Source organism: Podarcis liolepis, assembly GCF_965112155.1.
Source record: "Podarcis liolepis genome assembly, chromosome: 2".
Classification (NCBI taxonomy): domain Eukaryota; kingdom Metazoa; phylum Chordata; class Lepidosauria; order Squamata; family Lacertidae; genus Podarcis; species Podarcis liolepis.
Window position 1 is genome coordinate 73,679,655 of NC_139555.1, and position 14,184 is coordinate 73,693,838.

Consider the following 14,184-nt stretch of genomic DNA (forward strand, 5'->3'; position numbering starts at 1 on the left):
CCTGTACTCTGTCACCAGACCAGGATACAAATACTATGAATAGTCAAAAGAAGCTTTTAATTATTTCTCTTGCTAATATTCTGACTTTTCTTAACATTTCATCATCCATGCACATTGATCTTATTTTCCGCATAACTATCTGCTAAAGATACCCAGTGTCTCTAAGTTTCTGTTTTGCAGTTAGAGACCACTGTTATCTCTACTGGGTTCTTCTCCCTGAATTCTCCATGGCATCCAGAAATGTACTATAGTAGTGCCCACACTCTTTAAGTGAAAAGAGATATCTGAGTGCTTTTTACATAGATAACTGCTTGCCATGGCAGACTTCCAATTAGATGTTGTTGCTAACTCTCATTCTTCATTCTATGCCATGACTGCTTCTCATGTTATGGATGCAAAATTCCATTCTGTATCAAATGTATTGACATATGCCTTCATCTTTGTTCCCACAGCCTGTCCATTTCTTCTCATGTAACTGTTGTCTCTTAATACAACCCTCAGTAGTTGATTATTAAACATTTTCAAACTTTATGTCTTACATGTTTTTTTCTGGACACAGCTACCCTCCTGTCACCCACTCTGCCCTGGATACTGGTGTTAGTTCTCAAGTAACAAGTGAGAAATCACTGTGAATCTATAGCCACCTGTGATCTCTGCTATCTCCATTTCATGATAGTCTTTCTTGTCTGTTTTATGCTATGATTCACCTTTCCAGCAGATGTACCAGGATAAATATGGTTTTCTAGTGTATCATAAGAACTTAAGAGAGCTTCTGGATCAGGCCAGTGACCCATCTAGTCCAACATCCTGTTTTCACAGCAGCCAGCCTGGTGCCTATAGAAAGCCCACAGGCAGCATCTGGGTAAAACAGCAACCCTTCTGTGGTTTCTAGCAACTGGTATTTGGAAGCACACCACTTCCGACTATGGAGGTATCTTTCCTTCCAAAGGTTGCGTCCCTCTTTATTCGCAATCAGGAGATACTTTCCAGCTCTCCACCCAGAATGGAAAAAACAACAACAACAAATGCACACTACACACCTGCTAGCCTTGTACATTTTTTAGGGCCACAAAGTTTGGAAGAATAACGTTTTTGTATGTAATGGCTCTCATAAAGGTAATTAGGTGTCATCTCAAAGACTATTTTGTTGGGTAGCATCTTCTAGTGATCTGGGCTACCAGTTAGCCAAACAACCCAGTTGTCAACTCATTCCATAGAACAGCTACCTCCTCAGCACACTTTAATTAAACATCCTTCATTGAACTTTGCAGAACTGCCACATGTACTGTCCTACCTATTTATCAGGCACTGTGCTCTGGATCTTAATTCCTGTGCTGATACTTCTTGTGAGATCTTCCATGAATGAAGTGCCTAGCTCTAGTTGGCTTACTAGTCAGTCAATTGTAGGAGTTCATGTAGCCCAGAAAGAAGAAAAGCAATTGACATACCTGTTCATAGGTGTCCTTCAAGTGGTCATCCACGCACCCTATTCTCCTCCTCTGTTGATGTCTCATATTTTGTAGCTATGCAGAAAGAACTGAAGGAGCAGAACCATTTATTTATGTATTTGCAGATCTATAAACCACTTCACAGCCCAAATTTACTGAAATGGTGTACAATAAAATGCAATAAAACAAAAAATGTACAAGGACATAATATCATTTCGACAAATATTATTGGTTTACACAAAGGACTACTTGAAGAACCCTAATTATACTAGATAAACACTCTTTTCATTGAAGTGTTTAAAGAAAAGTGTGGAGCCTGCTGTAAACCATGGTTGAATGTATTTCCCAAAGAATTGCATTAAACAAACAGCCCAGAAGCAATCTACTGACATTATATTTATGACTCTATTTGTTTGAATAAACAGGGTTTTTTAAAAGATGGTGCATCCAGTTCACCTCTTGTACCTCCTAACTCTTCCTGCTTGGTGCCCGGCCTGCCCAATTGTATGACAGAGCTTAGTCCTTTGGTAGGTGCTCACCTGATTTGCTAACCTAAAATGAGCTTTTTTGTGTGAATTATGCATAAAGAGGGGAGTCAGCAATCTTTATTTACCAGTAACACCTGTTTTCCTTGCAATTCACATAATTTCCTCCCCACTGAACATTCTGGCAGAGCAGAAGCTGAGATATTATTTCCTGATGAACAACCTATTTTTAACTTAGTGAAAGTGTAATTTCTATGTCAGGGTTCCCTGATCTTGCAGGAGTGGTACTGCAATTTTATGGTATTTTCCCCTTCAGTGAATGAATGTTTATTAAGTACTTTTTCTTTTTTGAATCTCAAGGTATTTGGCAGATGCTATCTTTCTTGGCAGAGACATGCATTGTGGCTGCAGCTCAGACACTGTTTGTTCAGAATATGTTACTGTTCTATTTTGGGAACAAGAGTTATAATATGTGGAGTTTGATTTTGGCAGTACTATGGACAGGGAAGAGGAATGACATGAAATTTGCCTCAGATGTGTGCTACACAGTTACATTGCCCTCTTCATATTCTTACCATATGGACAAATTGCATATAACTGGGGGGAAATTAGCAGATTTTGCAGTAGATCAGGGAGGGCAGACTTCAAACTTTTGTCATTCATGGTCCCCACCCCCTTTTACCAGAGCTCTGGGGTTCACCCACTGGACCTAGTCACAGAATGGTTTGTTGAGGATGGAGTCTGATAGGTCAGGGGTGGAGCATAGCAGTTTATCCATCTATATCATGTTCTTACAAGTCCCCTGTCGCCAGGTAGTGCCATCCACATCTGATATCTGGCCATCACACATTACCTAATGCAATCCAATCTACAACCCTGTTGCAAACAGAAAGGAAGAACTTCAAGTTATTTAGTTAATCCAGTTGTAGACTGCAGGTCGAGATACACAAAGAGAAGCATTTACAGATAGGTAGCCGTGTTGGTCTGCCATAGTCAAAATAAAAAAAATCCTTCCAGTAGCACCTTAAAGACCAACTAAGTTAGTTCTTGGTATGAGCTTTCGTGTGCATGCACACTTCTTCAGATAAGTATCTGAAGAAGTGTGCATGCACACAAAAGCTCATACCAAGAACTAACTTAGTTGGTCTTTAAGGTGCTAGTGGAAGAAGGAGAAGCATATTTGCATCACATTAATAAGGAATAAGAGTTTGAAGGTTTTCTAAAAATGTTCACACATTTTACAATTGGGGTACACTGAAGCTGAGATTAGTCCACAGGACAAATAAATGAATACATTACAGAGTATTAAACAGTCAAGAAAGCGAGTGAAGCCATAGTCAACACATATGTAACAGAATGTTGCCAACATTTGATGACAGAGTGTATAGATAATGCTTACCTGTTTTACAGATGGGAAATACTGGGACTAGGTGCTGACTTGCCCAAAGGAGGTCTGTGATGTAAGATGCAAGCACAACTAACCACAAAAGCCAATCATGGGCACACACATAGATGTTTGACACAAAGCTGAATGGGAGGGGTAGAAGAGGACACAGACACACTTAGGGGAGAGCACATTCTTCAAAGTTCTGTGGCATTGACATGTTTCTTCACTTTTCCCAAACCTGGTGTGCTATTGAATTGGAGGATTTATTTACTCGCTATTTATTAGAATTATACTCCACACTTTTCTCCAATGGGGTTTAAGGCACAGCAGTGTCTCCAAAAGAGTAGTAATACTAGAGGCCTTAATACTAGAAACAGTTCTGAGGCAGAATATAGGAACACTAGGACAATATAGTAATATATATCTAGTCCAATACAGTTGTGCCTTGGAAGTCAAACAGAATCTGTTCCAGAAGTCTGTTTGACTTCCAAAACGTTCAGAAACCAAAGCACAGCTTCTGATTGCGGAAGCCCTGTCGGATGTTCAGCTTTCAAAAAATAGTTCACAAACTGGAACCGTCACTTCCGGGTTTGTGGCGTTCGGGAGCCAAAACGTTTGAGAAGTAAGCTGTTCAAAAACCAAGGTACGACTGTATAACCAAAACAAGAGAACACATTTTGTGTGTATTCTCTTTCCCCTCTGAAATATGACTCCAACTTTCAGAGATCAGGGTTTGGGGGGTTATTTTAAAAAATAATAATTTCTGCAAGTGTGAGAGAACTGCAGCGAAGATGCACAACTCTTAACATATATTGAAGAGTTATGTGGGTGTTATGGTCCTGGGGGTTGTGTATAAAATCAGAACAACCCCATCCACCTGAGATCTTGAGAAGGCCTCCAGAGCCCGCATAAGACCTTCCTAGAGTCTGGTAAGCAAGGTAGAGGGCTTAAAAACGCTTTCCGTGGTGGGAAACCCCTTCCTGGAAAAAGCTTTTAGGCCCTCCGTCTTGTTTACCAGACTCTGGAATGGTTGCATGGGAGCTTTGGAGGCTGCCAGCCTCCAGGGCCCGGTAAACAAGAGTCTCCTGCACCCTTTCTATTTGTTTGTTTATTATGTGATCTGCATAATTCTACAAACAAACAATCAATTGCATAAGTAAAATCAGCATAAGATGTGATTTGACAGCATTCCATTTTGAGCCTCTGAGAATCCTGAAATTGCAGCAATTTCGGTGCTATTTCTTGTTTGAAAAATAGTTTTTCATCCTAGGGTGATATCATTATACAACCTGTAAGATTTGGCTATGTGATGATGTCACTGAGGGCATACAGTCAACAAAAAGAGAGTATTGCTCCCAGTGATGTCACTATGTCACCAAATTTGATTAGCTCTCTAGCAATCTCACTATAAAAGAACATTTTTCAGACATAAAATGGAGCTGAGGCTACAGGTGCCAGAATTGTGAACCAGTGCAAAAGAAGGGAGCTTTTAGAGGTGTTTTGAAAATCTTTTGCCCCCCGCTCCAAGCCCACTTTTCACATATGCAAATTGTTTGATAGGGGCACATTCTGCTTAGCCCGGACAAGCATCAAAACACACCCGTAGGGTATAGTGCCTGGTAGTGGTACTAGTACATGACTCAATACTGACTAAAAAAGAATGATGCCTACTGAGCCCCTAGTAATTTAATGGTCCCTTGAGGTGTCGAATCAAATTCTGACTTCCCCTGATCTTATAACATCTAAGGAAATTGTGGAACAAAGATGCATGGCTACAGACTGCAAATTAATGTACAAAAGAAATTGCAAACCAGCCAAGATTATTTAAACATACTATTGAAAGAAAGGTTCAGTGTCCACTATCAAGAAGTGGTGATGAACCCAAGTAAGATGGAGACCAGGAGGTCCAGGGCTCCAGAATAGACTAGAAACTCAGACAAGGTTGGAGGTCTAGACAAAGTACCAAGATGCTGATTTATAGTTCAGGATCATAATTATCCATCCAGAGAAAGAAACACATTGTCTCACCACTATTCTGGAGCAACCACAAGAGTTTTCTAGTCTGAGCTAGATAATATTACAGCCTTGCCCCCTGAATCTACACCACTTAAAGGGCCAGCTGGTTTTTCTGCAACTGCTGGCTTCCTCTAGGGGCAGTGGATTTTAAACGGCAGGGACATTTTCAGGGGAAGCTCATTGTGGCTTCCTTGATCCTCCAAGGAGTCTATAGTCCAGTTGTTGGCATCTGCTGGCAGAGGTGCCCCCTTGGGGTACAGGGAAATCCAGGTTGGAATGGCCAGGGAATAGATCTCCCTGCGAGGCTATTTTTGACAAAGCCACTTGCAGCAGAGAACTTTGAATCTGGACTCTTCTGATAGATGAGAAACCTGTGCGCCTCCTGCAAGACTGGAATTGGCCTAATCCTTTTCTGTACTTTAGTTAAAGAAGAGGAAGAAGAGTACTTATGGTTTGCAATATTTGCACTTCAGTGAGGATTGTCCTCAGTAGTTGTTAGAGAAAGAAGGGACATCGGGGAGAGGGCAGGGACCATGCCAACATAAATACCGCTATGTCCTACACATGAGTAACACACAAATGGCACTCAAATATAGAGGGCATTGGTCCTTTTCTCAGCTATGAGAACATAGCAGAAAGTGATGTCATAATTAAAAATGGTTAATAGCTTACACGAATATGTTGTTATCTGCTGTGTTGCCCTGGCAACTAACAACATGATTTTTTGGTTTGCTGTTAATCTGACAAATTTATCTCTTCTTTACACTTTAGTTGCATTGTTCTCAAATCTAGGAATATAGTCATTCAGAGCAATGGATTACATGGGTCTTTGAGACAAGGATTTGAAACTGGGGCAAAGGTGCTGAGATTTTATGTGGGAATATGAGATATAGTTAACAGACACAACAATCTATAGGTGGACGTATGTATAAGAAATGTATAAGAAATGCTTCTGAAATGTATAAGAAATGTATAAGAAATGCTTCTGAAATCTTATGCCTCATACTGTATATCTGAAATATGAATGCAGTAACTGCACGGCAACAGCTTTTAAGCAGTTTCTGACTATTCTTAATCAGATTAATAAAATAATTCTTATTTTTATTGTTTACCTATCTGTAGAAATAGCTCAGTTGCTCCACCGGATTTGCCTTGGTCTTTTTTCTCACACCACCTGATTGCTTCAAATTGAATTCTCAGTAAAAAATGGATCTTGCTGATTCTTGGCTAATCCAGACAACCAGCTCATTAAATGCATTTTAGCCTTTGCTACTGAGGTGGAAATGCCATGGAGCTTCTCCATGCTTTGCCTTGAGACTAGCCAGTTTTGGCTCCCACCTATTTCTGTGCTGAATACTGGTTGGTTCTGGGGTCATCGCAATGTGGCATGGGAGTCACTACTTATCAGTGAAGTCAGAGGTTCTAATTCTTACTGCAGCCACACTCCAGACAGCTCTCCAAATCATAGCAACTTTCCTTGGGAAATAATCTTATTCCTTTTTTGAACTACAAGATGCTTCTGTTCAAGTGCCGAGAGAGTGAAGATTCCATTTTCTGCAACCTAGGTTTCTCCTTAAGAGATAACATCTGCATCCCATGTAACATCTGCTTATGGCCTCAGAGCACTTTCACCACATTTTTGTCCCGAGGTGGGTGAGGTTAGTTTAAACTTGTGAATGTGGTTAAAGTTGGATAGGGCAGAAAAACAGCTCTTTCTACTCAAACAGTAGTCCCCAGAATTGTTGCTATTACATTTGAATGGTCTGATGCATGCACACCTTTTCTTTCCTGTTAACAGATGCAGCCTTAAAGGATGGGTGCTCTTGGTTACCAATAGTCATTCTTTATCATAAAGAAATATAACACTTGAGCTCCCTTTCTTTGATACCAATGTCTCCTCCACTAGCTACAATGAGTGTAGTCTTTGTAAAAGCACCAGTTTCCAACATCTGAGTATGCATGATGCAGGATACACTGTGATACCTCTGTGATACTCCATGGCCCTAGGAAATTCCAAAATGCACAGGCACCTGTTGTGGTATACATAGCCTGAGTGTTACAGAATGTGAGCCTTTTTGTAGCTAGTCTGTCTACTTAGTCCACCAAATGAGTCTCACAAGGTCTCAGACCATTTTTGACAGTGTGTTGCTTGCTGTCAGATATTTTTCATACTTGGATGTGCTTGTAAGATACCATAGCCCCAGGAAGGAAGCGCTGTGCCTGTGCTCTCAGCTTTCTCTCAAGGGAATGGTGAAGATGTACTACCTGCCTCTGCTAAAGTTTGTGCTTTTCTAATCACTTATTCCCTCTCCAGGCTTTGCTGTGGTTTTCATGCAAGCACTTGTCTCCTTGGGCAGCAATTACCTGTGAGAATCTCATTGGAGAGAGCACAGCTAGCTTCATGTGACAGTTGTGCAAAGAAACGCGGGAGTTGTTTTTAAAGTAAATGCAAACTTTATTCTTCTGCCAGGGAGGCTAATGGTCCTGTATAAGGAAAGGCAGGGGGGAGGTGGGTGCCAAGCACCTTCACAAGCCTTATTTTATTCTGGATCTACAGTTTCTGAAGCTGAGCACTTTTGTGAGCGATATACACTCTGGATATTGTGGACTGCAACTCCCATCATATCTGATCATTGGCCTTGCTGTCTGGAGCTAATGGGAACTGTAGCCCACAATATTTGAGAAGCATCATAATGACTACCCCTAGTCTGCTACCTCAGCCCTCATACTTTTCAGGGGGTAGCTTTTGCCTCCCTAGGATATCTGTAGGAATGACATGACACCTTTTGTTGAAGCCTTTTGGGCTTGCATTTAGAAAATGCTAGAAAGCAGCCTAAATATCAGTAAACCTGTATCTAAGGCATGGAGCCAGGCAATAATTTGAAGACATGCTACTGGCACTTGGTTGTTCTGTTATTTCACCTGGTACTTCAGTTTTCCCTGAGATGTTCTGCCTGTCAGAGGCGTAGTCCTGCTATTTCATTTTCATATACTAACGCAGTTCAGCCATGGGTCCAAATTTAGACATAGACCTGTATGATTCCTCAGCCCTTTTTGGCTACTTCATTCTTATCTGATGTGCTGTTCCAGCTTCCTCTCTCTTTTTCGGCCAGTCATTTTTCTGTATGCAAGGCAGGTAGGGATGAAAGCAGTAGCCACACTTTTTCTTTAAAAAAATACCTTATGCTAGGGAGAATTACAGAGCATACCCCTGTGTTATTCCCAAGAAGCAGGTATATGATTGAAATATCATTGTTCATGTTTCTTACTTAATAATACTTCACAAGACTGGGAGAAAAGGTGAGGAGATGCTTTTACCATTGTGTGCATTAAAGCCATTTGTCCCTGAATTGGCCAGGAAGACAAGGATTATGTTCCAATGGCAGTAACTGTAAACAGACTCTTATTCAAGAGATTTGTTCCTGGGGGCCAGAGTCAATTGCTTGGGTCTCAGGACACTTACATGTGGGGTTAAGTTTCTTCGTGCACTTTGTAGAAATAGTGATGTTTCCAAGTCTATTGTTTTATTGATTCTTTTATTGACAAGTGCTTGCTAAGGGAGAACAGATTGTGCTTTATAGCTATTGATGAGCCTTCTCAAGGGAAGAGTCAAAACAACTATAAAAGGCTTCTTTCCTAGATCCCAGCAGATTTTTCTTGTTATTAATGCCAACATCCATGTGGGTGTAATGGGGGAAAGAATCATTGTCAGTGCGGAAGAAGGGACCCGGCTGTGGACGAGCACTTCTGGGAAGGACCTCCTTGCAAGCCAGCGGGAGGGCCAGGGTCCCCTGGGTGAAGCCGCATGGCCTCAGCCCGGCTACCGCCGTCGGCGCATGTCCCTCCCCGGCCCTGTAGTGCCTTCACACAAGACACCTCAGGTAGATAGTTAAGAGTTTAGGCGGCTTCAGCAGCAGGCGCCTGGCACCCCCCAGAATTCAGCGCCCGGGTGCCCCGCACCCCTTGCACCCCGGGTAAAGACGGCCCTGACTAAAGAGACTGTTGCTGATACCAGCTTCTAAGTGGCTTTTACCTCAAGCCAAATTCCACTCCAGTGAAATATTCCCACAACCCAGTCCAGCGACAGGGGACAGTCTGTGTCTACACCCCGAAGCTCCTTTGGTTGTATTTCTGGCTGCTTGGTCCATTTAGCCAACTTTAAATACCTGCTTGTGTAACCTTCCTCTGGTAAGACCTTTACACAGGGCAGCCTCTCAGAACAATGTAGCCACTGACTCCCTACTCCTGATCTTCAGGCCTCAACATTTCCCTCAACATATTTCTGGTCTCTCCCCACTCCCTCCCTCATCTGCTCCAACCCCCAACTGTCCAAATCACAACCGTCTCTCTATCTCTCGCTGACAAAATGATTTTGTATCTCTCCTCTCACCTGTTACCAAGATCTCCTGCTACACAGACTTGCAACATCGTAACAGTACAAGGGATCTAACTTTCAAAGAATGTTTTCATTCATAAACAATCATCTCTCTCTCTCTCTCTCTATCTCTCTCTATATCTCTATCTCTATCTCTATCTCTATATCTCTATCTATCTAGTAGCATTTCTCCACAGCCACCATTTTGGATAACTTTGAAAAAGGGTTAGACAAATTCATGGCGAGTAAGCCTATCAATGAATACTGGGCCACAATGGCTATGTTCTATCTCCATTGTTGGAGGCAATGGGCAAGATTCAACTAATGAGTCCCATCAGTGGAAGCCCTGCGCAAGGACTTCCACTTGTGCAATGAGTTTTGCCCCTCCCTATAGCATCCCTAAAAAGTGGCTCTGGAGGATTAAGAAAACCCCTGGAACAGCGTGTGGTGGGGTGGGGAGAGGAGATTGTTCCATCTGGCAAGACAAAAGACATGCCCTGACAGAAGGCTCATAAGAGTGTGGCATGAAATTCCTCCCACAATTTCTCTTGAATCCAGATCAACTTATGGTGCTTGTAGCCCTTATCTTTCAGCTCCACTACATGCCATGCTGAAAAGTTCCCCAAACTGCAATTAGAACCAATGTTATTCATAAAATAAGAATTGGAGTAATACTAGCTTAGCTTTGTTGCCTCAGAAAAAAAAGTATGTACTTATCTTTGCTATTTGTGAATATGTGCTTGCTTCCTGCAGCCTGTGTAGTAGTCACTATTCTAACTGAAGAGCACATGAGTTGTGTATGGAATAATGTGATCATGCATAACATAGAGAATGCCAGAGATTTGGGTAATTGAAAGTTTCTCATTTTCTAAAAACAAAACAATAATACTGGGAAAATTAGACTCAAAATTTTAGGGATAAATAATTGAACCTTATAAGAATATAGTTGATAAGAAAAAAAGCTTATCTGGTTTTACAACAAGCACTGGGTATCAACAACAAGCACTGGGTAACAACAAGAGGTTGCTGACCACATCTTCATAATTCTATGAAATACAGAAAGCTGCCTTAAAGTGAGTCAACCCTGCATTTCAGATAGGAATTTTCCTCAGTCCCGCTACCAAAAACCTTTAACTGGAGATGCCATGGATTGAACATGGGATCTTCCACAAGGAAGCATGTGCTATGGACTCTCTATCAGATGCAACTGTGCTAAAAGAGGGCTTTAGAAGACATTATATATGCATGCGTCCTTCTCTGTTTTTAAAAAATGTGCTTGGACTTCCTTGTATACTTTGCCGTTGTCTGGATCCACAGATTCTAGCAGGAGGAGCTAAACTATTTACAGCAGGGTTGTTGCAGTGTAACGGCATCACAGAACAGGACTTAGCTTAAAGACCAACACCATCACCAAGGGGGCTTACACTTCACAAACTGCAGTGAAAGGCGAGGGAAACTTTCCATCAAACATCTAATGTCCCCTTTGGAGTTATATTTAAGTTTGTTGACCACACACACAAAAAAGCCTTAGGCACACTGTGTTCCCAAAATGCAAACTTTGTTGTTCCTCATGCGTCAATCGTGACTGGGGATAGAAGTGCTGGAGGGGGCAGGTTTTAGTGCTGCCTTTGTGGAAGTGCGGGGAGCTGGACCTAATGCTAAAAAAGCATCTGAAGAATAAAGGTGCTCTTTTAAAAGCACTCAGGTTTCCAGGCCAGTTACTTACTCTCTTAACAATAAAGCGGTTTTTATTTGCGAACCAGGCAACACTAAGGGAGAATCAAACAAGAATAGCTAACAAGCACCAACATCCTGCAGAAATCTATACGGTATTCTACACCAGTATGTTAAGTACTGGATAAAGGTCTGGTAGTTGAAAGTGGAAAAAGGAGGGGGAGAAGGAAAGGTTCTGGAGGACCCAGAATGTGTCTTGGAGCCATTTATATAAGGGATGGCTATTTTTGTGTGTGCGGGGAGCTGAGGGGCACATTTATCCTTCCCAACCCTTCGGGACCACATACCAGTAGCAAATATGGACAAAAGTAGGTGTGGCCACATCACACTCTCGCATGCACACTATCATATGCACACTGTCATATGCATGCACACATACAGAGGACACACACAGGCACATAGACCCCCTTCTCATCTGATCCATACAAACCATTTGAGGGGAGGGGCTTATCACCGTTCTCCACCCATCACATGATTGATTTGTTGAGATGATGGCCAGATGATTTGTATTTCTGTCCACTGCTCTACTGTGTCTACTTTAATTTGACTTTTTTTTCTGCCACTGCCAAAATTTGAGAAACATTTCCTTTGGATGTAGGTGATTCCCACCCCCCCAACTGGTGTTTAGCCACCCCTGATGTATATTATGTGTGTAACTGCCTCCTGTTAAATTTAAGGAGCTCACAAAGATCATTTTCCTACACGCACATGTTCAAAACATTGTTATTAGGAAGAGACTTTGGTTCAAGCGAACCACCCTGCTCCCTTTTTTCTTGATTCTCCCTAAATCTGTCAATATCCACATAGCAATTTAAAGGCTATACCTTTTGCTATAGATGAGTTCTGTAGTGTGAGTGAGCAGGCAGTAAGATATGTATGCGCGGGATATTTTCATGTCCCTGCTGGGTAAGCTGGTAACTGTAAGTTTATGAAATGCAAGAAGACACAGCTTGCCTTGTGCAAACATGAATGCATTATTGGCTGCCACTGGAAGCTCTCGCCCCAATCCAAGAATGTTTGAAGCATGCAAAGTGGGAACTACCCATCCACCCACTCACTCTAATCCGCTACATGTGTGCCTTGGCTTGCTCCTTGCTGGAGTGCTGCTGTTGTTATGAGGGGAATTCCAAAATACATTTTTTAAACAGCTGAGCATATAATCATGTTTTTATGACTTTTAATAGCAAGCTTGCCCTTGGCTACCTGTCTATCAAGTTTCAGCTGTTGTGTGATTCCATTCCTCCTCTCTTTTCTCTTCGTGTTTCAGTTTCAGTATTTAGTTACATACTAAATGCTGCTGTAGGAAACCCTAGAAGGAGTCTCTGGCAAAACTGGAAATGCTAACAAAGTTCTTTCATACAATCTTTGTATTCTACTTCTAAGCCTGTTAAAGGGAAAGCCATGACATTTCAGTAAGGGGACAGGATTGCAAGAGAGGAGACACATTTTGTCCAGTAGAGGGCAATATGAATGCACTTTCCTCATGTCAACATTCTCTAAAGCTCTTTGGTTTAGCCAAAGAGAGTACTGTATGTGAAAGTATGTTTACCAATGTTTCCTAGTAAAGGTATCTTCTAATACGTTCCAGATATGTTCCAGATATTCCCACACACATTGTTTTTGCATTTCAAGCAGGGAATACATTTAGAGCTCAATTTTATGTTGGGCCACGGTGTTGTACAAATGTTCTCAGGTCATTCTGTTGAGAAGGGAAATAACAGTGTGATCCAAATCATGGGCACCATGCCTACGCTATTTTGCAATTGCTTTCCAATTTTGTAGCTATAGTTTCTGTACTAACTTGTGACAAGTTACCACTAAACTTGGCTGGGGTTTGCTGCCTTTTTATTGAATGGAGATCAGAAAGCTCTTACTCCTCTTTCTTTTCTTAAAAATTCATCCATACTTTCCTGTGAGACAAGCCTAAGTCAATCATCCTGAGTTACTAGTAAATTTATTTAATTAGATTCAATCATGCAGTTTTCTTTCCTAAGAGGACCTAAGCTGTCAAAAGATTATTTCCCTGGAATAATCCAGTCTGATTGCTCATGAAATCTCTGCCCAACTAGGAAGAACAGTTTGTCACTCTCTCAGGTCATCCAGGTAAGTAACTGTAGATACAGAGTCCTTAAGATAGAAGGGTTAATACTGGTTTACTATCAACACAAGATTGGAACAACAATGAATTAGAATGCTATTTAATGTTTCTTTTTCTAATGCATTAAATTATGATTTGCCTTCCTGAACAATTCTTGCTTTAATAGCTACTGGTTTGCCAATTTTGCGGTGCTGATCTGGGTGGTCTTCAAGGATCTTGACAGCCAAGCATCTAAGCCTAGAAGCCAATCTCTGTTTGCTTTGCCTTCTTGAATGCTTTGGTGGGAATGAACACCACATGATCACTATTTTGGACCGTAGATTTATCTTCTAAACTATGTCTCTGGCCAAACCCAAGGGTCTTAAATTAGTAAGATAACATATGATACAGTCCATTATACTGTCAATCCATTATACAGTCCATTATACAGTCAAAGCATATGATACAGTCCATTATACAGTCAGTGGATCCATTTAGCTTGGTATAGGCTTTTGCTGCTTATCACACTCTTAAACCCCTCCCCATGTCCTTGTGATATACTTTTTGGTGGGATGAAATTGCATGGTTTTTTTTAAACTCCTATTGCTTGAAGAATCCAAAGTATGTTCAAATAACTGCAAGGGTGGAGATGTGTAGTGGGT

The 14,184-nt window shown here is 41.4% G+C and overlaps 1 protein-coding gene across 5 annotated transcripts in view; it reads left to right on the plus strand.

The window, feature by feature from the left end:
* Positions 1-14,184, plus strand: part of TEX264 (testis expressed 264, ER-phagy receptor) — a 151,093-nt gene that overhangs the window by 130,189 nt on the left and 6,720 nt on the right. The gene's annotated exons all lie outside the window — the stretch shown is intronic.